This window comes from Ovis canadensis, chromosome 20 (genome assembly GCF_042477335.2).
Source record: "Ovis canadensis isolate MfBH-ARS-UI-01 breed Bighorn chromosome 20, ARS-UI_OviCan_v2, whole genome shotgun sequence".
Lineage (NCBI taxonomy): Eukaryota > Metazoa > Chordata > Mammalia > Artiodactyla > Bovidae > Ovis > Ovis canadensis.
In genome coordinates, this window is record NC_091264.1 from 46513 (window position 1) to 61915 (window position 15403).

At 41.5% G+C, this 15403-nt stretch overlaps 1 long non-coding RNA gene across 1 annotated transcript; it reads right to left on the reverse strand.

Annotated features, from left to right (window-relative positions):
* Nucleotides 1-352: 352 nt before the first annotated feature.
* On the reverse strand, nucleotides 353-14811 carry LOC138425428 (uncharacterized). Its single transcript, XR_011251207.1, has 6 exons — nucleotides 14656-14811; nucleotides 13577-13650; nucleotides 13040-13146; nucleotides 11242-11375; nucleotides 9072-9192; nucleotides 353-3111 (listed from the first exon to the last, which is right to left on the reverse strand). It is a non-coding gene; the product is annotated as an uncharacterized lncRNA (long non-coding RNA).
* Nucleotides 14812-15403: the final 592 nt, after the last annotated feature.

Consider the following 15403-nt stretch of genomic DNA (forward strand, 5'->3'; position numbering starts at 1 on the left):
GGGCTGTTCCACGAACTCTAACCTTTACCCTACCCTAACCTGACCCCCTATCCACATCCTAACCCTAACCCACATCATAGTCATGCCCTCAGCCCTATACTTACCCTTGAAGTACCTACCCGCATCTTCTTCATTTTTGACACTTCCCATGCATAACAAAAGACGAGGTTGTAAGGTTTGAAACATGGATCCAAGACCCATTATCCACATAAAAGGGATATAAATACTGTGATCACATCATTTAAATCTCTTGCATCACCAAAATACCTCTCCACCACTTATCCAGTCGCCATTGATGGATCACATCTATCTCACACATTTTATAACTTAGCAATCAAATACGCACCAGGACTCTGGGTAATTATATAGAAAAGATTTATTTATACCATAAATATTTCAACAAATTCCACTTTCTACGATGAGTTCAATCTTCACAAAAGTAGGATGAACAGCACCTGTTTCCACTAGGATCCATAGCATTGCACAAAGTGACAGTGAGCGTGAAAATCTTAATGATGACCACCAGAAAGAAGGTCAGCAGGGTTGATATCACAGATTTTTCAGTGTTCCAATACAAGTTCTACCCAAATCCATAAAGAAAGACATATGCATAGGAAACTACAAATTGAAAGCAAGTCTATTGAGATAAATATTGGACATCAATTGTATGAATCTTTAAGGCATAACTGCAGACATTCTTCAGACATTCTTCAAATTCATAGAATGACAACAAAGTATGGCTACGTACAATCCATTCGGTTTTATAAACCACTCATGAATAACCTCACAAGCCATTTGAAACCAGATGACAATTTCAAATAGCTTTGATCTATAAACAAGGCTGTAAGACAGAAAGTTAAAATCGAAATACATGAAGTAAATCCTCGGTAGATATGAAAAGATCCCATGGTAGTGAAGTCAATTAGCATTAGTTATTAGGGCTTTCATGCACAGACTCATCTCTGATCGATGTGATCCCAATTCATATTTGGCAAAAAATACAAAAGCTGATCTTAACAGTCATATTATTTTTCTTTGTACCCCTAAAAAGAAAAATGAACATGAAAAACTAAATTAAGCTTGGAGGCTCACATTTCCCAATCGGTATACAAAGCAACAGCATGTCAAACTTTCTAATTCACATATGCATTTAAATGAAATTGGATGAAATACCCCTAAATAAACACATACTTCTATGCCCAATGTTTCACAAGGCAGAAAACGCTCAATGAATGAAACTGAGAGGGTAACAGCCAGGAAGGCCAGGGGTCTCCAAAGGGAGGAAATGGGGTGCAAGTGTCAGACAGTTGTTATCTGTCGCTTCCGAGGCAGGAGGAAACAAGCTGTTATCTTTTTTCCCCTTCTTGATACAAATTTAAAAAGAGGTTTTCTCTTACAATTCTGTGTTGCTATAATGACACCTGGTTCTGCCTGAACTTCACTTTTCTCATACTTTGAGCTGACCAAGGCATTTTTCTTATGGAAAGGTTTGCCTTAAGCTATGTGAATGTACTATGTATTTAGCCTAGACTCTATCTTCAAGTAGGTTCTGCCTAAAGGCTCAGAACTGACTTGACAAACCAATATGCGTTACTCATACATGGCTCTCCTGATCTATGTGAATGAAGCTATCCATTTGCTCATATCAATCGTTTTATGGCCCAGGATGACTCACCTGGTGCCACGGTCATCTCCATATATCTTGTGGGTGAGGGGTCTGCTGCCATTCCTTTCTCTAATGAGTAGACTGCTAGTAGCTAGATAACATCCAGCCAAAGATGAGTAGGGGGCACTCTTTCTGCCCCCTTCTGATGTCTATGTCAGAAGCTTTCTCTCTTTTATACTTTAATAAAACGTTGGGACACAAAAGCTCTGACTGATCAAGCCTCATCACTGGCCCTGGGTTGAATTCTTCCTCTAAGGAGCCCAAGACTTCAAGCATCTTTCATGGTTAGACAACAACCTTTCCAAACAATGGTCTTTTCAAAAAAAATGATGATAAGTGATGAGTATGCATATGTCTACGAATGAAATGGGACCCATATGTCAAACCACATAAAAATATATCTTCCCTCAACATACATATAACACAACCAGGCCTTCACATGCATCGATTCTCCAACTATCAAGTCATACAAATATGGATGTAAAATATCACAATACATTCCAAAGTTTAAAAGTGATGGATATTGACTTTCGCCCGCTGGTGCTTCTTTTTATGTCATCTCCATTATATTAGCTATGACAACGAATCATGTGCTGTGCGAAGTCACTTACATTGTGTCCAACTCCTTGGGATCATATGGACTAGGCCCCACCAGGCTCCTCTCTCCATGAGATTCTCTAGGCAAAGATACTGGAGGGGGTTGCCATGCTCTCCCTCAGGAGATCTTCCTGCCCCAGGGATGGAATCCATACCTCCCATGTCTCCTGCATGGGTATGTTCTGCATGTTCTTTACCACTAGAACCACCTGGGAAGCCCCAAGACACATGAACATCAGTGGATTTGGGGATCCACGGGGCATATACAGAACCATTCCTCCAACAAAACTGAAGAATGACTTTAAAATCTCAAACAAAACATGAGTATATGTGTTCACAAACTTCATGGAGCAAGGGTTTCTTCGATCTGAAAACTGGCGTCGATGAAGGACTGTGTGAAGAATACTTCAAAGTCTATTTGGCAAACACAGCCTACGTTGGCTATATTTAGTCCTCAGTTGAATGGAATGTCATGAGTACTGGTCATTTCAAATAAGTAGCCTGTGAAGCTGTTTACACTTATTGGGACGCGTGGTATACCACATTCACACATTTCAGTAGCATTGGTGCAAAAACGATACATTTCTCAGGGGAAGCTTCTACATGGACTCTTGGGATCAGAGCTCTAACTCATACACACATACTTTTCCTTTTAAAATGATCCTGCATGATAAGCAAACAAAACACTGGATGAACACCTAGACGGTGAGCTCTGTACTAAATGATTTTAAAGCCAGTAGATGGAATGAGCTGATGAGGAAGACTACAAACGAGTCATCTTCTTCAACTTGGTCAAACTGCTCATAGTCATACAAGTGAATGAAAAGTTGAGCCTGTTGTCATTCAATCTGTTTAAAAGAAATAGAATAAAAAAACAAATTAGTAAATCTTATTTTTTTAATAAACATTGTATTATTTCTGCACAGCTTTGTTACTGGCATGAATAGAATATCTACAATAATAACTTGTCACAGTGAAATGGATTCACATTCGATATCGATTCACATCTATAATTGATGCTATTGCTGTTTGATACTATTGCTTGAATGAATGCAACTTATGTGACTTCACAAACTACAAACACGACTAACATAATAGGTATTAAAAAACCTTGAGTGACATGAGCGTGAAGACTTAGTAGAGTTGCTCTCAAGAATAATGATACTATTATTCACTCTAGCCATAGTACTGGAATCTGTACATTAACACCCCTGCAAAAGAAACGGAAAGGATAGAATAATAATAAAGGAACTTCATAACTATATTCCTACTGTAAACATTCAACACTATGTTTTCTTTTAAACTGACTTTCATATTTGGTCTACTGTAACCTCTTCTGTGTTCATTTTATGCTAAACTTATTGCTAACAGTAAAATTACCATACGAGCTCTAATTATTTTTTTTTTACTTGCAAAGCTAGTGATAGAACCAAAGGCCGATATCTACATCAAACAGGAGGAACGGAATGGAAACTGTAAACAATTTTATGGAATAGCATTTCCGTGCTCCTATTCAGTCAAACGGACATTCAAAAGGATGTGATTTTTCTGAAAGTTTATTTCAGAAACTTGGAAGTGGATGACTGCAAACAATAAAACGAATAATATATTGATACATAATATTAATAATATACAATGGGTCATTCTTTTTTCTATTCTGCCAGAGCTAACTGACTGGAAGTCAGTTGTCGTAACTACTACTAACATAAGACCCTCACCGATGAGTGAAGATATATAGGAAAATCCATAATAGATCTAAAAACCATCAAAGATAAAATGGTAATTAAAAAATACAGTGACAGTTTAGTTGGTATAAGAAACAGGATGATTATGAAAGCAAAGCCAACAATCATGGATAGGCCATGGAAGCCCGTGGCTGTCACGAGTGTTGACTTGTATCCTTCATCTGAGGTTGTTAAAAGTGCGTGGTAAAATCCAGAGGTTTGCAGCAGTGGTAACCTCCTGAGCAGACTGAAATAAAAAGGGTTTCCAGAATATCCTGACGATTTCCATCTACTAGGCTGTGGTGAGCTCAAGCAATACATACTCCAGAGGACAGAAGACAGACGTCTACTGCACTTAGGGAGAAAGGGAATGTTGCTGCTCAGCCTAGTACAAGTGTAGAAGCAACACCTCGGTGATTCGACCTTTAAAGACTCAATACATATGAGAACGACTGGTATGAATAATCCTTCAGAAGTGCCTTCTCAGACCTCCTCCCATCATAAGCACAAGCATAATGAAAACACTGAGTTTTCATGGTCTCACGCAAAATTAGACTCACTTATGACTTTGCTTTGAGAAGAGTTGAACTACTCATTGTTTAAGAGAAATGACCCTTTCTTCTCTGAAGATTTGTGAATCATTCATAGGGTGTGGTAAATAAACTACTTAAGGATCTAATACATAAAATGCAATAGGCTAAGCACAGAGATGTTTTTCTCCCTTTCTCAAAGGATGGAACATTTTGTATTTGCACTGACTTTATGTCTTGACTTCATGTACAATTATATATTGATTTTTTTAGTTGACATACAATAGGACTAAAAATATTGATATAATACTAATAACTCATGTTGGTATGTGTGGTTGTCACATAGGATTCACAGGAGATTTAAATTCACAGTTGTCAACGTAAAGGATGAATGCTATTTAGCTTCTTCGTGAATCTAGACCCTGAATGAAGAGTTTTCCTCAACATATTTCACTGAGGGAAATACAAGGATGATAGGCATAATACTATGCTTCGACTCACGGATATCTAAGCATTGCTCACAATACAGATCTGATTTTCGAAATCAGGGTTCTTTCAGTGTCCTTGAACAGCATTTGCTTTTCTGTATACAGAAGAAAAAACTCATGAGTATCAAACTGGTTCACATAAAACATGCGTATGAATTGGTATCTTCCTGAACCAGGGATCAAACCCACATCACTTCCACCTCCTGCACTGGTAGGCAGATTATTTACTGACTGTGCCACCTGGGAATCGACATACATTTCAAGGACCACTGCCATCAGCTTCTACTGTTCATGACCAAAGTAGGAGAAACAACATTGGAAGAAGTACTCATAAGGGTACTCATAGGAAGTACTCATAAGTCAAGGAACTGTGATCCTGGGTACTCTCGTTATTACTGGGACAAGTCAGTTCCTCCGATGATGACGGGTATAACTGAAAAATTATTACAACTGCATGGGATGCGATGTCTACATGATAAATGTGTTCCTCTTATACTACTGCTTCAGGGATGCCTACTTCCGCATGAAGGACTGCACTTCAAGGGATGCCCGCTATTCCAGCTCAAGCAACAGATAGTGAAGTGCAGATCATTGTCCTTTGTTGAAAATAATCAGCAGTTTGTCAACATAGGGAACATGCTGGAGGAACCCTTGGGATAGAACTCTAAAAACACGTTGGGCCCTCTTTTTGCCAAGCCCTGAGATAAAATACAAATCAGAAAAAGAAAAATAGCATCGGTTTTGTCAGGACTTCCTCATCTTTTCTTTCTCGGTAGCAGGAAGCAGACATTGAGGCCAGAGGACTGCAGGATTTCATTGTGAACTAACGTTGGGTGGGGTGGAGGCTCATCACTCTAGTAAGAATGTGGCTCAATAAAATGGAATTTCATTCACTTCATGGACATAGAGTTCTATAATCCTTCATTAAGGAATTCAATAAGTTATATTTCCTTACACCTTCACAATCTCTTGGTTTACAAGAATGTCAATTGCTAGTCCAGCACTTATAAAATGAGTGTTGCAGGTAGTATGAGTGTATAAATGATGACGAGCAATGACAGGAAGTTTATTTATTCTCTGTTTGAATTCTTGATTTTTTATATAATTTTTTATAATATCCTTACAGATGTGAATGTTTTAGTGACATGTATAAATACACGTTGAGTAGTGCTATGATAACTCATAGTGTTGGCACAATAAATATCATGGTTATTATGTGCTTTTCATATATTCCTTTTGAGATTCTCTTCCATTATACATTATCATAAGATATTTAATAGTTTCCTAAACTGTACAGTAGGTCCTTGTGGCTTCTTTTATATATAGTAATGTATTTGTTAATAATTCAAACAAAAACTGGTACACAAATATTCATAGTGACATTCACGATAGCTCAAAGGTAGAACTCATTCAAGTGTCCGTTGGTGGGAGACTGAATATGCAACACAAGGTATATTCAGAAGCTTGAACGGTATTCCACCATACGAAAAAGTACATTAAATGGTGCTGTCACTCTGCAAGACATTACAGAAATGACTCCAAAACGAACACGTGGAATAAATACATAGTTTGATTCCAATTCATGCTATGTACCCAAAAGGATTGGGAAAGGGGGCTGAAAAAATGGATACTTCTTCCGTCATACTCACAACAGCATGATTCAACACTGGCAAACAAACAGAAGCAATCTAAGTGTCCATGGCAGCCAATTCCATAAACAAACTGTGGTATACACACAATGGAATCTGATTCGGCCCTTCAGAGTCAGTAATTCTGACAATGCGACAATGTGGACAAACCTTATGGTCATTAGATTAAATGAAATAAACCAGACCAAAAAAAGACAAACGTGCTGTGATTCCACTCATATGAGATATCCAAACAAGTCAAATCTGTCAGAAATAGCAGAGAGTGATTCCGACCGATCGAAAAGAGTTCATGTTTCATGGACCTCAGTTTCCCTTGGAAAAACTGACTTCCCATGATATCTCCAAAACCAATTAGACAAATAATTGGAAGCTATATCCAGTCAAATGAATGTAGACATAATGTTACAGTGTACACCAAACTCACTCAAACTTCTCAACAGACAAAAGGCAAAACTGTATCTATGGTACCTCAGCTTAACTTAAAACTGTATCTACGGTACCTCACTTCTGCTTATAAAATTTAACAACAACAACAACACACTAAAGTCTATCCAAAAACGGACATAAAACATATATAACATCAACTTTAAAAATTAGAAATTTAAACTGTGAAAAACCTTATTCACAAAACTTAAACACAAGCCACAGGAAAATATATTTATAAAATATATATCTGATAAAGGATTGTACTCCAAATATACCAAAAAATCTAGAACAATCTCATAAAAAATGTATACACCTAAACGTCTGGCCTACAAAAATATAAAGATAGTAAATAAGCCTATCAAAAAGACTCAAAATCACATATCATTAGGAAATTACAAACTAAAATAACAGTGAGGTAGCACTGCACACCTATTAGATCCAGTAAACTCAAAAAAAGGGGGTAGGGCACAGCTTCTCGAGTGGCTCAGTGGTAAAGAATCTGCCTGACAATGCAAGACACTCTAGTTCGATCTGTTACCCCAGAAGATCCCACAAGCCACAGAGAAACATAGCTGGATGTTTCCACAGCTAAACAAGGCTCTCCTGTGACCTGAATACTACATGGCTAGCACTTACTAAACAGCTTTGAAAACATGTCCAGACAAAAAAGTATCGCATGATTATATACAACAGCTCTACTTGTAATAACTAAAAACTTTCAAATATCAGGATGTCTTCAGTAGATGACAGTGTAAACAAATGGGGATACATCCAAAGTGAAGGGGAGCAAATGCTACCACAAAATATACCACCTCAGCATGAGGATTAGTTGGACCCAATTAACTTTTATTTTTTTAGAGGACACATGATCATCTCTGAAACCCAAGTTCAAGACAGCTCTTCTGTGAGTCACATTTACCAGAGAAATCTCATTTCAAAGGAATCCTCTCTATATGCCAGATAGAAGGATGAGACACAGTCTTTTGAAACTCTTTTTTCTTTTCTATCGATAGGGAAAGCTAAGCCGTAAATCTGCACAACCACCATACCCTTCCTTTCCTTTGGTTGTATTTTTTTTTAATATTTGTTTCTTTTTTAATTTGGCTGTGCCAGGTCGACCTTCATTGAGGCAAGCCAGATACTTAGCTACAACATGCAAATTCTCCGTTGTGGCATGGGAGATCTAGTTCTTGGATCAGGGAATGAACCTGGGCCTCCTTCTTTGGGAGTGTCCAGTCTCAGCCACTGGACCACCAGGAAGTGCCTGTTTTGTTTTCAGATGAAGATGGAATCTAAGGTGATATCTTGGGCCATTTCAGTCACTGACTCAGTTTCTTGAGTTTCTCCAAAGCACGCATAAGGTGCACATTATTAAACTGGTTTGCAAAACAAGAAAAGGTTGTCTGCTACAACACTGTATGCTTACAAATATCTAAACGGTAAATGGCATATTATTTATTTTTAATTACTATGGGGGGAGAAAGAATGCAGGATTCATACATGTTACAACATGAATAAATATTAAAACCATCTTCAGTGAAAAAAAAAATCCACATAGGAAAGGCCACCCAGAACCCTTATTCACCATGTCTGCTTTCAATCCATCAAGTTTGTCCAAATAACTGAAAATCTCAGTAACACTCTAAATAAAGAAAACAGGATGAAGATGGAAACAAAAGATATATTCATACATTTGAACAATTGCTAAAAGTGGAAGTGGGGTGGTGGACTACATTATAATGTAGATACCATATGATTTCCTGATTTTGGAGATTATGTGCTGGTTCTGAAGAAGGCACCCATTTTGGATAAAACACATAGAGTATTTTAGATGATGTGGCAAATGCTAGCACTTGTTCCCATTGCTAGGCATTTTCTGTACATTTTAAATGACTGGAAAGTATACTAGGTTTCAAAACAACCATGTCAATACCACAAAAGAAATTTAGAGCAGACAGGCAGGAAACTTTCTGATACAGGCCAAGACTTACCCAGATGAAGTTCAAGGGAAGCTGCGATGCTCACTGCCCGTGAAGGAGTCCACGTGGAATGAAGAAGTACTGTGGGAAGTCTATTAGTAACCACCATGTCTTGGGTCCTCTGGATGACCTACTGCAGGAGAAACAGATCTTACAGATAAAATGTTCCACATCACTTCACAAAAAGTTGTTAGGCTACATTCAGTAAAGCGGAATCATTTCGGATCAATTTACAATCATATAAAATACTACCATTTACAGTCCAGAAATCACTTGCATTTCTACACACTAATAACAATCAGAAAAAAATATTAAGAAAATTCCACTTAAATAAAACATCTAGCAACAAACTTAATCAAGAACATAAAAGACCAGTAGTCAGAAAACTAGAAAGCACTGATAAAGAAACCAAAGAAAACACAAATACACAGAAAACTGTTCCACGCTCATGCACTGGAACAATGAGGAATTAAAAGGTCCATTCCAACCAAAGTCATCAACAAATACACGGACTGCAATCACAAAATAATATTCAATGGCATTTTTCACAGAAATAGAAGTATTCCTCATATTAGACTGCTACTGTTGAACAGGACCTTAAACGGCCAAAAAGACTCTGAGAAAGAGGAACACAGCTGGAGGCATCTTCCTATCCCTCTTCAAACTACATCACGGAGCTGTAGTGACCACCACAGTGAGGAACTGGCAGGAACACAGACACATGGACTCCAGGAGAGAATAGAGAGCCCAGAAACGAACCCACCCGTACATGGTCAGTTCCTGAAAATCAAACCAGGAACGAGCGAAGAGGAAAGGACAGTCTTCTCAAGAAACAGTGACAGGAAAATGGCCACCTACACGGAAGAACATCAGTGTTCATCCTCTACATCATCTAACGCAAATCTAACTGAAAACCCACCGCTTTGCACACGGAGCTCTTTCCCCCTGAGTCCTCTGAGATGGACCTCCAGTCAGCCCTCAGCTGGACACAGGAAACGTCCACTCCATCCTCATTTTCCGCTCTTGCAGCGCCTCCCTGCTGGTGGGCACTGAGGCAACCCTGCTCCTCTCAGCCTGGATGCAGCCCTGTTATCCAGAAGCCTGAGCCCTGATGGTCCTGAGGAGACAAAGCTCCCGCCAGCTGCTCACGGAGCAGAGTCTAAAGGCAAAGCGTCCTGCGCCCGCGGGTCAGAGGGGGCTTTGGCGCCCCCTGCGGGCCACAAGAGAAGAGCGGGCAGCCCGGTGCTCACAGACCTCAGAGGGCTCACCCAGAAGCAGCTCTGCTGCGAGCACTCAGACTGGAAGCCCAAACTGAAATGGAGCAGAATAGCTCCATGACCCTCCGCAAAACATGGCTAAGGAACAATCAGAGCCTGCATGGAATGCAGCCATAAAAAGGAACACATTTGAGTTTGTTCTAATAAAGGGGAGGGAAGTCAGTCAAAGAGAGAAAAACATGTAATCTAGAAGGATGGTACTGACGAGTCTGTTCACAGAGCAGCAATGGAGGTGCAGACATAGAGAACAGACTTACAGACGAGGGTGGAGAACAAGAGGGAGAGGGTGAGATGAATGGAGAGAGCAGCATGGGTGCAGGTACACCTACATTTGTAAATAGACAACCAATGGGAATTTGCTGTATGATTCAGGGAACTCAAACTGGGGCTCAGTAGTAACCCGGAGTGGTGGGAATGGGTGTGAAATGGGAGGGAGATTCAAGAGTAAGAGGACATAGGTACACCTATGGTTAATTCATGTGGATGTATGACAAATCAAACCAATATTGTAAAGCAATGATCAATCAACTAAAAAGAAATAACTGTTTAAAAAAATATGAACATAAACACAAACTTTGCAACAAGGTAACTCCATTTTAAAAACTATAGAATTTTAGAAAACTACTAAAGTTCTACATGACCTTCGGTCTGGTGATCAGGTCTAACATACACAAAACAAGCCAACTTACCAAATTATGAATACAAATTAGTTAAAACATTGCCTTTTATCATTTCATACATTTACCCTGTGGAGGACCTTACTCGAGAGAACCAAAAACAAACTGTTAAATGAACCACGGACCACCCACCCCGGCCAGGCAACAGAGAAAAGAAAACACTTGCAGGAGTCATCTTACAACAGGAGGGCCTGGGAAGGAACAAGGAACGAACAAGCTACCACCAACCAGAATTCTGGAGAGGTCAGGTGATGGGAGGCTCCAGTTCAGAGGTCCTACCAACCTCCCAGGATCCACTTCGCTGGAATCCATCTCAGCTGAGTGATGTGTGTGCCCCCAAGAGAGATCCCAATTCAGAATGCCTGGCAAGAGACAAACCAGAAATTAACCCGATGACCATAAAACCTGAGACTGTGAGCCACATGACAGAGTGGTTCTCTCCGTTTCCCTCACCCTCCTGCCCTCCACCCCGGCAGCCCTTCCCAATAAAGCCTCTCGCTTGGACAGCACTCCTCTCCTCAGACAACTCATTGCCCAGTGTCAGACAAGAACTCACTCTCAAGCCCTGGAAGGGATCCCTCTTCCTTCATCAAAAGCAATATCCAGGAGAAAATATCTTCAAAACGCTATCTTGCAGAGAAGGAAATCAGAGAAGGCAATGGCAGCCCACTCCAGTACCATTGCCTGGAGAATCCCACGGACAGAGGAGCCTGGTAGGCTGCAACCCCGGGGTCACTAAGAGATGGACACGACTTCACTGAGTGACTTCACTTTCACTTTTCACTTTCATGCACTGGAGAAGCACATGGCAACCCACTCCAGTGTTCTTGCCTGGAGAATCCCAGGGACAGAGGAGCCTGGTAGGCTGCTGTCTATGGGGTCGCGCAGAGTCAGGCACGACTGAAGCGACGCAGCAGCAGCAGCAGCAGCAGAGAAGGAAATGGCACCACCTGCAGTACTCTGGTCTCAGAAATCCCAGGGACAGAGGAGCTTGGTGGGCTACAGTCCAAAAGCAGGGCATTTCTGATGGGAGGAAACAGTCCCAGGGAAGCTGAGCTGCTCACCAAAGGCCCCAGAGCTTTGGATAGCACACCAGAGCTGGGGCTGAGGATTCCCAGCTGCCATGCCTCTTGATCCTGGCCTCTTTCACTAGATACATGTGTGGAAAACTAGAATCTAAAATATGCCCTGGTGGTTCCATAGTAAAGAATCCACCCCCCGGTGCTGGAGATGCATGTGCGATCCCTAGGATGGGAAGATCCCACATCCTATGGAGCCCGTGTGCCACAACTGCCGAGCCTGTGCTCTAGATCCTGGAAGCCACGATGCCGAGTTCACATGCTGCAGCCACTGAAGCCCGTGAGCCTGTGCCCCTCAACAAGAGGAGACACTGCAGTGAGAAGCCTGCAAACCACTAGTTATGGCCCATGCTCACCAAAACTAGAGAAAAGCCCACTCACAAAGATGCAACACAGCCAACAATCAGTAAAACTGTTTTCCTAAAACAATGCATATCTGACAAAGATACTGTATTCGAATTGTCCAAGAACACTAGAGCAAACAAGCCCATTCATAATTGGTAGCGACTGAAATAGACACCTGGCCACTGAGGGTATACTGATAGTAAACTATCATACAAAAACATACTCAAGATACTGGTGCAATGCATGCAGAGCCCCCTTTGAAAGACAATCTGACAGTTTTTTTTCAGTAACCACGTGGGACAAGCACTGAATTCTGTGTATGACAAGCGGTGGAAGCCAGGTATCTTACCATTGGAATGCAAAGTTACAGATAAACAAAAGGAAACGTTACAATGTCCATGTCGTGGTGGATCAGGTTGGAGACATCACAAATTACCTTTAACTGAATATGTTCAAAGGTGAGCTGGAATACATGTATATATATATCCATGTATTTGTCAGCTGAGCATATTGAGCTCCTACATGTATGTTTTAAATATCATTCTCTAATAAAAGGGAACAGGAAACATCTCCGATGGCCCGGTGGTAAAGAATCTGCCTACCGATGCAGGGAACACGGGTTCAATTCCTGTGTAGGAGATCCCACACGCCCAGGGGCAACGAAGCCCTTGAACAACTCTAGAAGTTTGCATGCTCCAGAGCCCAAGTTCTGCAAACAGAGAAAGCACTGCAATGAGAAGCCATGGCACAGCAACTAGAGGGTAGCCTCTGCTCACTACAACTAGACAAACGAGCAATAAAGACCCAGCACAGTCAAAAATAATGTAATGTTAAAAAAAGGGACAGTTCTTTGAAGAAATGACTGAGACTAGGGGTGAGACTGTAAATATATGAGCCAGGGTCATCTTAAATTATGAGAAATTAAAGAAACTAAAGACAACTATCAAGCTGTCCAAACTGATACAAATGGATGATGACACAGTGTTATCTGTATACACCAGCAAATAACAATCTGAAAAGGAATTTAAACAAACGATTCCCTTTCAGTCATGTCAACATTAATAAAAGACTTTGCTATGGACAGAATGAGGATAACAAGACTGGCACACTGGAAATGATACTTGATTGCTGAAAAATACCTTAAAGACATGGACAGATACTCCATAGCGATGAAAAGGCTTCAGTTGGCAATACCATGGAATGCATCTTCAATCTGAAATGAAGATTCAATATGAATTACAAAAGGCTGAAAGGTGGTTGCTAAACCACAAAAGATGCCAGCATTCTTGGACTCCAGAGGAGAATTCAATCCAGGGCAAGTGACGAAGCTTGATGGCTCAGAGGTTTTCTGTTAAAAAGTTTTATTAAAATATAAAAGAGATCGAGAGAGCTGCTGACATAGACAGTAAAAGGGGGAAGAAAGAGTACCCCCTGCTAGTCTTTAGCCAGATGTTATAGAGCCACTAGCAGTCTGCTAATGAAAGAAAGACAATGTGTCAGAGAATGGCACCAGGCCCCTCACCCACAGCATGCATTGAGATAACATTGGCAGCAGATGAGTCATCCCAGGCCATAAAATGATGGACATGAATCTTGAAGAAAGGCAGATTTCCAAGCAAATATATAGTTTCATTCACATAGATTAAGAGAACAAGGTATGAGTAAAACATACCGGTTTGTCAAGTTTTTTCTGAGCCTTTAGGGGAAACTGACCTGAAGACAGAGCCTTGGGTAAATACATAGTACATTAGCATACCTTAAGACAAACATTTCCATAAGAAAAATGCATTGCTTAGTTCAAGGTTTGAGGAAAGTTAAATTCAGGTGGAGCCAGGAGTGGTCATGGCAACACAGAATTTTCTGAGAAACCTCCTTTTAAATTTGTATCAAGATGGAGGAAAAAAAATGCAGCACTCTTTTGTCTCCTCCGGCCTCTTAAGAGAGAGGAAAAAACGTCTGACACTTGCAGTCTATTTTCTCTGTCTGGAGACCCCTGGCCTTCCTGCCTGTTATCCTCTCCAGGCCTGTAGGAAGCAATACACTAGGCTGCTTGGGAAAACCGCGCGGGTCTGAGCTTTATGCAAAGGGGTAAAGCGGTAAAACCCTTGGCCCCAAAGGCGAGGCTTTTCTGCGACCGCCATTTTAGTCGGCTCCGAGACTGCAAACAAAGAGGGCAGAATACATGGTTCCCTGCTCCGCCCAGTCTGAGTTCCCTTACCTGTGGCCCACAGCCCTGCGCTCTGCTCGCTGGATGCCAATCGACGGGGACCCAGGAGCCCACAAAACGAGCATTCCCAGCTGCAATGGCGAGCCCTGAGAGCCCTGGCCCCCGACGCGCCGCCATGTTCATCCCGCCCCAGACCCGCTCACGTGAGCCGCGCTCCTGACCAGCCGCCCAGGTTGGCCCCGCCCCCGACGCGCTCACGGTGCGCCCCACCCCCACGCCCCCTTCCAGGACAGGCCCGCGGGACCGCGACTGCCTCCAGGTGAAACACAAGGACAAGCAAATCCACCCCACCGAGACAATCCAAGCTTTTTCTCAGCTGATCTGTCTATGATTTAGGGATAAAACTATGACTATAGAAAGCAAAGATGACCTAGGACAGCCATGATATTCTATAGAGCCAGACCCTGGCGGGCAGAGGCTTGAAGAGGGTCCGGGAGCTCTGTCAGAGCAGCAAGCCTCTGTAGCGTAGCGGTTAGGTGCGCTGGTAAGCAGGCAGACGATGGTCTGTAAGTCAAGAGTTCAAATCCACAGCTTAGCTCTTTTGCTCTTAGGGAGCGGGGGACAACAACAGGCGGGACTTAGACCAGAAACGTTTATTTTTATTTTAGAGGTTTATTGTTAAGCTTAGGGTTAGGGTTCGGGCAACCCCCCAACTTGTTCAGGTTCGGGTTCAGGGTTAGGGTTAGAATTTGGGGATCCCCCCTCTTCTAAGAGTTTGGGTTTGGGTTAGGGTTCATGT